Consider the following 12,772-nt stretch of genomic DNA (forward strand, 5'->3'; position numbering starts at 1 on the left):
TACTGAGAACAACTTTTCCCTTGTTGAATGGCTCCAGCTTTAAGGAACCTCTACATCGAGACCACATGGACCTCATAACATCTCCCGATGGATCAAGCCCCTTGCTCCTCGGAACAACACTAGAAAATCCTCCATGGAATAGCACCTCATGTTCTTGAAGACAGTGCTCTTGTGACTGAGCTTTTTCCCAGGCTTTATGTCACCAGCAGCTTCAAAAATCCTCCACTTTTTAGTTTTGAACAATTTCATACAGATTGAAAATTTGGAAGTGTAACAAAAATAAAATGTTGTGCATCTTTCCCCTAACTTTGCCGACTAACAACTTGCTGTGAGGTGTGCTTTATCTTCTTCCTGTATACGCTTTGCTGTGGCTGGACCATGTCCTAAAGTCTGTGCTGGAGCCCCAAGCCCCATGTGACGGTATTGGAGATGTGGCCTTTGAGAGGTGGTAGGTTTAGATGAAGTCAGGAGGGTGGGCCCTGTGATGGGATTAGTGTCATTATAAGAACTGCCAGGGGCTGCTTGCCCTGCCTCTCTCTCACTGAGGACACTGAAGGCAGCTGTTTGGTAAGCCAGGGAGAGGATTCTTGCCAGAAACAGAATCGGCCAGCACCTCAATTTTGGACATTGAGCATCCAGAACTGAGAAATAAATTTCTCTTGTTAAAGCCACTCAGTTTGTGTATGTTTTATGGGTTATGGTGGCTTAAGTAGATTAATACGTTTTTCAGGACCACTCGAAAGTAAGTTACAAATACATTTCACCCCTAAACACTTGAAGTTCTTCTTTATTTTTTTATTTTTTGTCTGTAACCCGTGGCATATGGTGATTCCCAGGCTAGGGGTCGAATTGGAGCTGTAGCTGCCAGCTCACACCACAGCCACAGCAACGCAGGACCTGAGCCACGTCTGTGACCCACACCACAGCTCGTGGCAATGCCGGCAATCCTTAACCTACTGAGTGAGATCAGGGATGGAACTCATGTCCTCATGGATACTAGTCAGGTTTGCCACCACTATGCCACCACGGGAACTCCAAAATGCTTCTTTGTAATCACAGTGCCATTAGCACACAGGTAAGCAGTGTCACAATGTCTAATAATTTAATCCATATTAAAATTTTCCCCAGTTGTCCCCTAAGTGATTTACTACACCCCTCTGCTCCCAAATTCAGGATCCAATTAAGCATCATGTTGCATTTGTGTCCATTGTCAATGGCAGCTAAGTGCCTACCCTTCGTAATGCACTGTGATGGGATTAGTGTCATTATAAGAACAATGCAGCTTCATGGCTGCAGCTTCATGGCTGCCTTCGATAGGTAGTGTGACACAGGTTCTCAAACTTGGCTCCGCCTGGAAGCTTTGAAAACCCATCCCTGGGCCTCACCCAGGCCAGTTACACTAGAATTGCTGGTGGTGACAGTGGTGCGTGTTAATGCTATCTAAAGGCTACAGAGTAAGCCGCAAGCTCCTTGATCTGCATACTACTATTAGGACCTAAGGTGTTACTAATTTGTTGTCACACTGTTGTCTTCTGTTGGGCTTGGAATCAGCTGATAATATCACTTCCCAAGCACTTGCTGTGCCTGACCCTGTGCTTCATGCTTTATGCAGGATCTCATCGAATCCTACAAGAGCCCTGCAAGGATGTAGCTCTCTCTGTTTCATAGGCAAGAAGTGGCATCAGAGGTTAAGTAATTTTCTTGCTCAAAGTCACACAGGAAGTGACAGAGCCAGGATGCAGACCTAGCTTTGACCGCTACAGAGACCTCTAGCGAAAAAAAAAAAAAAATTAAATGGAAAAAAAAAAGACCTCTAGCGGTGGTTTCAAACAGGTTAGTTTCCTGTAAATACTGCTGTGCTAGGTTCCTCCTCAGGGTGGTCAGCTTCCTTTGGAACCTAGATCATGGGCTTTCTTTTTATCCATCCTTGTTAAATGTTATGTGGTTTACGCCTCCCCCTACCCCCTGGTTCTATCATCCAATCGCCGATTGTTTGACGGTGCTCTTTCTATGAGTATCAGAAGCATAATTTCTCTCCTGAAAACTGTAGGATGTACTCCATACCATGTTTCCAAATATAAAGAGATGGGGCTGTTTTCTTGGGGACATCTTGAGGTAGCATTTTTTTAAAATGTTGAATTACAAAATAACCAGTTTCTATACCCAGCATTGTAGGACAGGATCTTGGAAATTCTTTTCAAAATGGAAATATCCTTCATACAATCTGAGAGCTCTTATTTCTAATAAGCCTGAAACTTTCTAAAAACAATAGCCCATGGATGGAAGTGACATTAATGTAAAATGTGCGTGTTTTTACCAACCTCAGTGTACTTGATAGAACATCATTCCAGGAGTTCCCGTCATGGCTCATCGGAAACAAATCTGACTAGAAACCATGAGGTTGTGGGTTTGATCCCAGGCCTCGCTCAGTGGGTTAAGGATCCGGCGTGGCCGTGAGCCGTGGTGTAGGTTGCAGATGAGGCTCGGATCTGGCGTTGCTGTGGCTCTGGTGTAGGCTGGTGGCTACAGCTCCGATTAGACCCTTAGCCTGGAAACCTCCACATGCCACGGGTGTGGCCCTAAAAGGACAAAAGACCAAAAAAAAACCAACAACAAACCATCATTCCAAAGGAACTCCTAGGCCACACACTGTCACATTTGCAATAGTAACCTCATTCTGGTTGATTCTGGTCCACAAATGCACTTAAAATTTTCTTCAGGAGATCCCGCTGTGGTTCAGCAGAAACAAACCCGACTAGTATCCATGAAGATGGGGGTTCGATCCCCATCCTTGCTCAGTGGGTTAAGAATCTGGCCTTGCCACAACCTGTGGTGTAGGTCACAGATGCAGTTCAGATCTGGCATTGCTGTGGTGTAGCCTGGCAGCTGCAGCTCTGATTCGACCCCTAGCCTGGGAACTTCGATATGCCATGGGTGCAGCCCTAAAAAAGCAAAGAAAAAAAAATTTCAGGAGTTCCCATCTTGGCTCAGTGGAAACGAATCTGACTAGTATCCACGAGGACGCAGGTTCAATCCCTGGCCTTACTCAGTGGGTTAAGGATCCAGCATTGCCGTGAGCTCTGGTATAGGTCGCAGATGTGGCTCAGATCCCAGGTTGCTGTGGCCATGGTGTAGGCCGGTAGCTGTAGCTCTGATTCGACACCTAGCCTGGGAACTTTGATGTGCCACAGGTGTGGCCCTAAAAAGCAAAAAAAAAAAAAAAAAAAAAAGTCAGATGACTTATAAGTAACCTAACTTTATTATCTATTTTTAAAGAGCCTAACTACATCTAAAAAGGTAGAATGGATGTTTGAAAGTGGTAATTTTGGGCGTTTTTATGGTTAATGCACTTTATCATATCTTGAAATTCTGCCACGCACATAAGTTAGGACTATGTTCAGACCTGAAGGACAGAAACCCACAGAATGACCTAAACAAGACTGACACTGATGTTCTTTTCTGAATGTAGCCAGTCCAGGGTGGGCATGTTAGCTCTGTGATCCTCCCAGATTCTGGCTTCTGCAGCCTGTCCCACATCACAGGGGATAGAATCCCAGTTACATCAGAATCTCCAGGGATGAGACCCAAGAAGCACTGAATAATAATTCTGAATATACTATAATTTGTCAGTGCTCTTCCTAGAACATGGAGCCCAAGACTGCCTGGGACTCTTCCCTAGCAGGTGAACATCGTGGGGCTGTGTTTGCCCCACCTCCAGCCAGCATATCTGTGCCCTGCCAGCAAGAAGGAGCAAGAGGAAGAGAGAAGCTCTCTCCCCTTGAGGACACTTCCCAGAGTGGCACACACTGCCACTCTCTTTACAGCCCAGGGGCCAGAATTTAGGCAGAAGACCACACCCAGCCACTGAGAAATATTCTATATGTTGAGCAGCCATCTGCCCAATGAAAATTCAGAGGTCATTTTGCTGAGGGAAGGAGAGAAGAGAAATGGGGCATGCTTTGCCGATTTATAGCTAAAACATACCTACAACTTTAAGTGCCTTACTTCAAAGCCTCTGGACTCAGTTAAAAAGGCAAAAATGCCAGGGGATATTCTCATTTGCTGAGCTGTCATAGCAAAGTGCCACAAACTGAGTGGCTGGAATAACAGAAACATAATGTCTCCCAGTTCTGGAGGCTGGAGATTGAGGTGGCAGCAGGGTTGGCCTCCTCCTAGGCTGAGAGGGAAAAACTGAACCAGCCTCTCCTGCAGGTAGGCGACACTGGTAGCCTTCATCCCGGCCTTCATGTTCATGTGGTGTTCTCCCTGGTTACCCATGTCTGCGTCCAAGTTTCCCCTTTTTGTAAGGAAACCTGTCATAGTTATGACAGGCCCATCCTCTTCCAGTATGATTTCATTTGAACCTAACTAGTGACGTCCACAGGGGCACTACTTCCAAATAAGCTCATGGTCTGTGGTATGGGGGTTAGGACTTCAAAACTAGGAGTTTTGAGGGGACACAAGGAGAGGAGATGGCAGAGAACTCAATTTAAGAGTGACTTTTCAAAAGAAATGGCCCCTTTTGGAGTCCAGAACGGCTTCCCTGTGTGGCCACTGTCACCTGGCCTGAACTTCATTGTGGCAGCAGCAGGGGGCAGGGCTGTGCCGCCTGCTGGGAGCTGTTTCTCAGGCCACCGAGGCTGCTGCAAAGACTTTTATGGCTCACTGAAACCGACAGTTCGCTGTGGTCTCCTTGGACAGCACCCCCTCCCTCAAAGCCGTCACTGACATCATGACCTATGGATACACCCACGAGCGAGGAAATGGGTCAGACGACCACAGCCTGTGTGGGTGTGTACAGGTTGGTGGGGAGAGGAGGCCCCCAGCCTGGACGCAGGGTGTATAGCTGGGAGGGACTGAGGTGGAGACAAGGAGGCAGAGCTCTGATTTGCTGCCTTGCTGCTCCTGGTGGCCAATCCCATTCCCACTCTAGGGAGGTGGGAATTTGATGAAGAAAGATGGTGCTATAAACCTGAAGCTAATACTACATTGTAAATCAACTATACTGCAATAAATTTTTTAAAAAGATGTATACACACACACACACACACACACACACGCACATGCACATGTATATATAGACAGCACATCTTTTTTATTCATCAATGGACACCTGAATTGTTTGCATATCTAAAAAGTCAAATAGTTCCAGTTGTGTCTCAGCAGTGATGGACACGACTAGTATCCATGAGGACTGGGGTCTGAGCCCTGGCCTTGCTCAGTGGATTAAGAATCTGGTGTTGCCGTGAGCTGTGGTGTTGCAGGTGCAGCTCCAATCTGGCGTGGATGTGGCTGTGGCTGTGGTGTAGGTTGGCAGCTGTAGCTCTGATTTGACCCCTAGCCTGGGAACCTCCATATGCTGAGGGTTTGGCCCTGAAAATACATACATACATACATACATAAATAAATAGACAAATAGTTCTTATAGTTTGTTGCAAAACCCTCTATCCTACTGTTTTTCCTGCCCAGGAGCAACCAGTCTCATCTCTCACAGGGGTTATATTGGTATTTCCCTCCAGGTCTCTAAATAATAGGATTGTATTACCACACCCTGACTTTTCATTTTAGGTACCACGGCTGGTCTTTCACATCCTTGGATTCTACAGCCGTGGATTCAACCAAACTTGTATTGAAAAAAATATGTACATTTTAAATTCCAGGAAGTTCCAAAAAGGGCAGCAACTGTTTACACAGTGTTACATCGTATTAGGTATTTTAAGTCAACTAGAGATGATTTAAGGTGTATGGGAGAAAGTGCATAGATTATATGCAAATATTGCTCCATTTTATATAAGGGACATTCCAGGATTTTGGTATCTGAGGGGGGTTCCTAGAACCAATCCCCCACAGATACTGAGGGACAATTGTATATGAAAATTCCAGAGTTCCCCTCGTGGCACAGTGGAAATGAATCCGACTAGGAACGATGAGGTTGCAGGTTCCATGCTGGCCTCGCTCAGTGGTTAAGGAGCTGGCGTTGCCGTGAGCTGTGGTGTAGGTCGCAGACGCAGCTCAGATCCCAAATTGCTGTGGCTGTTGTGTAGGCTGGCAGCTGTAGCTCTGATTAGACCCCTAGCCTGGGAACCTCCATATACCATGGTGCAGCCATAAAAAGCAAAAAAAAAGAAAAGAAAGAAAAAAAAAGGAAAATTCCTCTCTCCCTTCCCTTTTGTCCACCCTCCCTATCACTTCATTCTCCCAAAGCAGTCACAGCAAATTTTAGTTACAGCATTATTTAGCATTTTTGTTGTTATGAACATGGAAATGTTTTTCACAAACGAGACACTACTGTCTTGTACACCCTTTTGTTTTCCTAGAGCACTTGGTGTTTTATTTGCTTAGTTTGCTGTGTTATCACAAATTCAATCCACTCTCTGTGCTAATTGTGATCTCTTTTTTTGGCTGTGCCTGAGGCCTTCATAAGTTCCCCGGGCCAGGGATGAAACCTGAGCCACAGCAGTAGCAATGCCTGATCCTTAACTCGCTGAGCCACCCGGGGACTCTTGATATTCAGCCCATCAGCTGTTAACTGTATCCTCCCTGGGGAGGGGGTGTTGCTGGGCAGAGGTGCTGTGCTTGGTGCCCACCTGTGCTGAGGTCTGCCTTCTCCTCCTACCTGGGATTCCCTCCATGTCCACCCGAGTTCTCTGCATCCCATTCTTTCTCTGTCCTGGTTTATTTCCTCCTTGATTGTCAAAGGAAAAAGGGTACCCGGAAGGGAAAATTTTTCAGATCCTCACATATAGGGCATTTCAGCTGAGTACTGAAATGCCAGTGGAGATAGTTTTCCTTGAGAATTTGTTGAAGCCCAAAGACGTTTTGATCCCTCATGACGTGGAGCCTCCCCGATCTTCCAGCCTCCAAGCTCGACAGAGCTCCTGGTGCTCCCTGAGTTTTTTTTATCTGTTGGGCTATCATTGGGCCCTCCTTTGTAAACTCACCTTTCAGTTTGGAGAATTTTCTTAAATTATTTGGTTTTCTCTCTTCTCACTTTCAGCCCTTCTGTTATTCAGATGTTCAATCCCCTGAACTTGTCCTCTCGTTTTCTTATCTTTTTTCCTTCTATTTTTTGACTGTTTGCCTTCTTCCTTTACTTTCTGCAAGTTTCCCTTATCTTTATCTTCCAGCCTGAAATTGAGTGTTTGTTTTGTTTTGTTTTGTTTTTGGGGGGCCGAACCCACAGCATGTGGAGGTTCCCAGGCTAGGGGTCTAATCTGAGCTGTAGCCGCCAGCCTACACCACAGCAACACAGGATCTGAGTTACATCTGTGACCTACACCACAGCTCATGGCAATGCCAGATCCTTAACCCACTGATGGAGGCCAGGGCTCAAACCCGCAACCTCATGGTTCCTAGTCGGATTAGTTTCTGCTGTGCCATGATGGGAACTCCTGCAATTGAGTTTTTAATTTCTTCTTTCTTATTATTACAACCTAAGAGATCTGTTTTGTTTTGTTTTGTTTTGTTTGTCTTTTTCAGGGCTGTACCCGAGGCATATGGAGGTTCACAGGCTAGGGGTTGAATTGGAGCTGTAGCCACTGGCCTACACCAGAGCCACAGCAACACCAGATCCAAGCTGCGTCTGCGAACTACACCACAGCTCATGGCAACATCAGATCCTTAACCCACTGAACAAGGTCAGGGATCAAACCCACAACCTCATGGTTCCTAGTCGGGTTTGTTTCCAATGCACCACGACAGGAACTCCAAGATCTGCTTTTTGAATGTTCCCTTTTTGCAGTAATTATCCTTGTTTCGTGGGTATGGTTTCATTCCCCTCTAAGGATGTTAGATTTTGGTTAATGTTTGTTCTTCCTGAATAATTTCTTTTGTCTAAATTGCTTTTTCCTGTGGCAGATGGAGGTTCCCAGGCTAGGGGTCAAATCAGAGCTATAGCTGCCGGCTTACACCACAGCCACAGCAACACCAGATCTGAGCCTCATCTGTGACCTATACCACAGCTCACAGCAATGCTGGATTCTTTTTTTTTTTAAATTAATTAATTAATTAATTTATTTATTTTGTCTTTTTGCTATTTCTTTGGGCCACTCCCTCGGCATATGGAGGTTCCCAGGCTAGGGGTCGAATCGGAGCTGTAGCCACTGGCCTACGCCAGAGCCACAGCAACGCGGGATCGGAGCCGTGTCTGCAACCTACACCACAGCTCACGGCAATGCCGGATCGTTAGCCCACTGAGCAAGGGCAGGGACCGAACCCGCAACCTCATGGTTCCTAGTCGGATTCGTTAACCACTGTGCCACGTTGGGAACTCCAATGCTGGATTCTTAACCCACTGAGTGAGGCCAGGGATTGAACCCACATCCTCATGGATACTAGGTTGGTTTGTTACCGCTGAGCCGCAACGGGAACTTCCTTTTACTCTTACTGAAGTGGGATTTCAGAAAAGAGCAAGAGTAAACATGTGTTTTCAATCTGACATCTTTACCTGGGTCTATTTTTGTTTCTTCATGTAGTTCCCCAGCCCAACTTTACTGGAATGCAATGAAAATACAATTAATGGCATGGATTTAAAACAATTTGGGAAATTCCCGTTGTGGCTCAGAGGTTAGAGAACTTGACTAGCATCCATGAGGAAGCGGGTTTGATCCCTGGCCTTGCTCAGTGGGTTAAGGACGCAGCTCGGATCCTGCATTGCTGCGGCTCTGGCATAGGTTGGCAGCTACAGTTCTGATTAGACCCCTAGCCTGGGAACCTCTATATGCCATGGGTGTGGCCCTAAAAGACAGAAAAAAGAAAAAGTCAAGTCAAATTTTGTAGTTCCCGTCGTGCTGCAGCAGAAACAAATCCGACTAGGAACCATGAGGTTGCAGGTTTGATCCCTGGCCTCGATCAGTGGGTTAAGGATCGGCGTTGCTGTGGTGCAGGTCACAGACACAGCTCAGATCCTGCATTGCTGTGGCTGTGATGTAGGCTCGCAGCTGTAGCTCAGATTAGACCCCTAGCCTGGGAACCTCCATATGCGGCAGGTGCGGCCCAAAAAGCAAAACATAAATAAATAAATAAATAAATAAATAAATAAAAACAATTTGACTTGTGGTTCCCCACGGTTGGGGGGCAGGGAGAAGGATAGACTGGGAGTTTGGGATTAGTAGATGCAAACTATTACATTTAGAATGGATATACAACAAGGTACTAACATTCGACACAGAGAACTATATCCAATTTCCTGGGATAAACCATAATGGAAAAGAATATAGAAAAAGAATGTAAATATGTCTAAAACTGAGTCACTTTGCTGTACAGCAGAAATTAGCACAACATTGTAAATCAACTATACTTTAATTAAACAGACAGAAATAGGAGTTCCCATCATGGCTCAGTGGTTAACAAACCCTATTAGTATCAATGAGGATGCAGGTTTGATCCCTGGCCTTGCTCAGTGTTAAGGATCTGGTGTTGTGGTGAGCTACGGTGTAGGTCGCAAAAGCAGCTCGGATCCCACGTGGCTGTGGCTGTGGCTAGCAGCTACACCTCTGATTCAACCCCTAGCCTGGGAGCCTCCATATGCTGCATGTTCGACCCTAAAAAGACAAACTAGAAGAACCAAAAAAACCCCCCAAAAACAGAAATAACAACCCCCAACAAATATTTGAATAAAACAATATAATCAATTTGACAAGTTATAAACCTGTGGCATCATCATTATAATTAAGATAATGAATATTTCAGCATCCATGAAAATTACATTGTGCTTCTTGTAATTCCCAGGCAACCACTGATCTTCTGTCTCCATAAAATAGTCTGTTTTCTAGGATTTTTCACAAATGAAATCATACAGTATGTACTATTTTTTTCTTTTAGTCAGCATAATGATTCTGAGATCTGTCCATGTTGCATTTATCAGCAGGTCATTTCTTTATATCGCTAAGAATTAGTCCATTGAATGGATGTGTCACAGTTGTCTATTCATTCGTCTGTTGAGGGACATTTGGATTTGCTTCCAGTTTTTGCTCTTACAAACTGAGCTGCTGTAAACATTTATGTACAAATCTTTGTGTGAATATGTTTTCAAGATTTTTTTGTATTTGTTCCTTTGTGTGTTTTTAGGTAAATACCTGGGAGAGGTACAGCTGAGTCATATGGTAGCTATAGGTTTAAATATTCTTAGGTAACCCACAAACTGTTTTCCAAAATGGCTGTAACGTTTTAGATTCCCACCAGCCGTGCATGCGTGTTCCAGTTTCTCTGTGTCCCTGCCAAAATTTGTTATGGCTGGTCTTCTCTTTATACTTTTAATTTGCATACCCCTAATGACTAATGATATTTAGCATCTTTATGTGCTCATTGGCATTCATGAATCTTCGTCCGGGAAGTGCCATTTGAAATCTTTTCTCATGTTTTATTGGGTTGTTTGTCTTCTTATTATACTGTAAGAGTTTTTACAATGTAAGAATTTTACTTTTTCTCTTTTTTTAATGAATTGTTAAAGAGATAAAATTTACCTCTTTTATTTATTTATTTATTGGTCACAACCGCAGCATATGGAGTTCCTAGGCCAAGGATCAAAACTATGCCGCAGCAGTGAAAACACAGGATCCTTAACGTGCTGTGCCACAAGAGAACTCCTAGGTTCACCTCTTTTAAAGAGTTCATGGAGTTCCCTTGTGGCTCAGTGGGCTAAGGATCACATATTTTCACTACTGTGGCTCTGATTACTGCTGTGGGGCTTGTTTGATCCCTGGCCTTGGAATTTCCACATGCCACAGGTGTGGCCAGAAAAAAAAAAAGAGTACAGTTCACTGATTTTTAGCATATTCACAGTTGTGCCAACTGTCATGACTATTTAATTCTAAGCATTTTCATTACCCCATCAAAGTCCCCAGAGTCATCATCAGTTTCTCCCCATCCTCCTCCTAGCTCTAGTCAATGGCTAATCTACTTTCTTTTCTTTTCTTTTTTTTTTTTGTCTTTTTGCTATTTCTTGGGCCGCTCCCGCGGCATATGGAGGTTCCCAGGCTAGGGGTCGAATCAGAGCTGTAGCCACTAGCCTACACCAGAGCCACAGCAACGCCGGATCTGAGCCGCGTCTGCAACCTACACCACAGCTCACGGCAACGCCGGATCGTTAGCCCACTGAGCAAGGGCAGGACCGAACCCGCAACCTCATGGTTCCTAGTCGGATTCGTTAACCATGCGTCACGACGGGAACTCCTAATCTACTTTCTGTCTCTGTGGAACGTTTAATATAAATGGAATCATATACTATATGGTCTTTCGTGACTGGCTTTTTTCATTTAGCATAACGTTTTCAAGGTTCATCCATGCTATAGTATGAATCAGCAATTCGTTCTTTTTTATAACTGAATAATATTCCACTGTATGAATATATATACACACACACACACGCACAACATATTTTGTTTATTCATCAGTTGCTGGATATTTCAGATTTTTTTCCACAATTTTATCTATTGTAAACATTGCGATTATGAGTGTTCATGTACAAATTTTTGTGTGAATATATATTTACAATTCTCCTGAGTCTGTATACCTTTGAGTAGAACTGATGGGTCATAATGTAATTCTATGTTTAACTTTTTAAGAAACCACCAAATTGCTTTCCAAAACAGCTGTACCGTTTTACATTTCCACTAGTAACTTGTGAGGGTTCCAATTTCTGCACGTTCTGAACAATGCTTGTTAATGCTTTTTAATGTTATCCATTCCAGTGGGTGTGATGTGGTATCTCATTGTAGTTTTGAGTTGCATTTCCCCACTGACTAATAATGTTGAACATCTTTTCCTATGCTTATTGGCCATTGGCGTATCTTCTTTGGAGGAATATCTATTCAGATCCTTCGCTCATTTTTAATTGGATTATTTGTCATTTTATTGTTGAATTGTGTGTTTACATATTTTAGATGCAAGTCCTTTGATATACATATTGGGAATATTTTTCTCTGTCTGTGGCTGGCCTTTTTTGGTAATGATATCTTTTAAAGAGCACAAGTTTGTAATTTTGATGAAATCCAGTTTATCACTATTTTTCTTTTACGTTTGGTGCTTTTGTGTTCTAAGAAGACTTTGCCTTGAATTTCCCATTGTGGCTCAACGGGTTAAGGATCGGCCATAGTCTCTGTGAAGTTGTGGGTTTAATCCCCGGCCTTACTCAGTGGGTTAAGGATCTCGCTTTGCTGCAAGCTGTGGCATGGGTTGCAGATGCGGCTCAATTCTGGTGTTGCCATGGCTATGGCAGAGAGCTCAGCTGCAGCTCTGATTTGACCCCTAGCCCAGGAATTTCCATATGCTACAGGTGCGGCCGTGAAATAGAAAACAAACAAATAGCAAACTTTGTCTAACTCAAGGATGCAAACATTTTCCCCTATGTTTTCTTTTAGGTATTTTATAGTTGTTGGTTTTTACATTTATGATTTTGATCTGCTCAAGTTAATTTTTATATATGGTGTGAGGTAAGAGTCATGTTTGACACAGTGTATTTCCAAGTATTCCTCGTTCTATATTATTACATATAGATCCATACTGCATGTTATTTCATATTTCATAGAAGGCAGAATGGGAGTGTCATTCCTCTTCTTTCCCTGCTCTTTTCCCTCCTCCACACCCTGTCCCACCCTACTCGACACCCCTTATAGGGACCATTTTCTGGTTTTTGTTTTTTGTGTTTTTCTTTTCTTTTCTTTTGGCTGCATCCACAGCATGTGGAAGTTCCTGGGCCAGGGATCAAACCCAAGCCACAACAGTGACCCGAGCTAAGGCAGTGACAATGCCAGCGGAGCCTCCAGGGAACTCT

Source organism: Sus scrofa, chromosome 3 (assembly GCF_000003025.6).
Source record: "Sus scrofa isolate TJ Tabasco breed Duroc chromosome 3, Sscrofa11.1, whole genome shotgun sequence".
NCBI lineage: Eukaryota > Metazoa > Chordata > Mammalia > Artiodactyla > Suidae > Sus > Sus scrofa.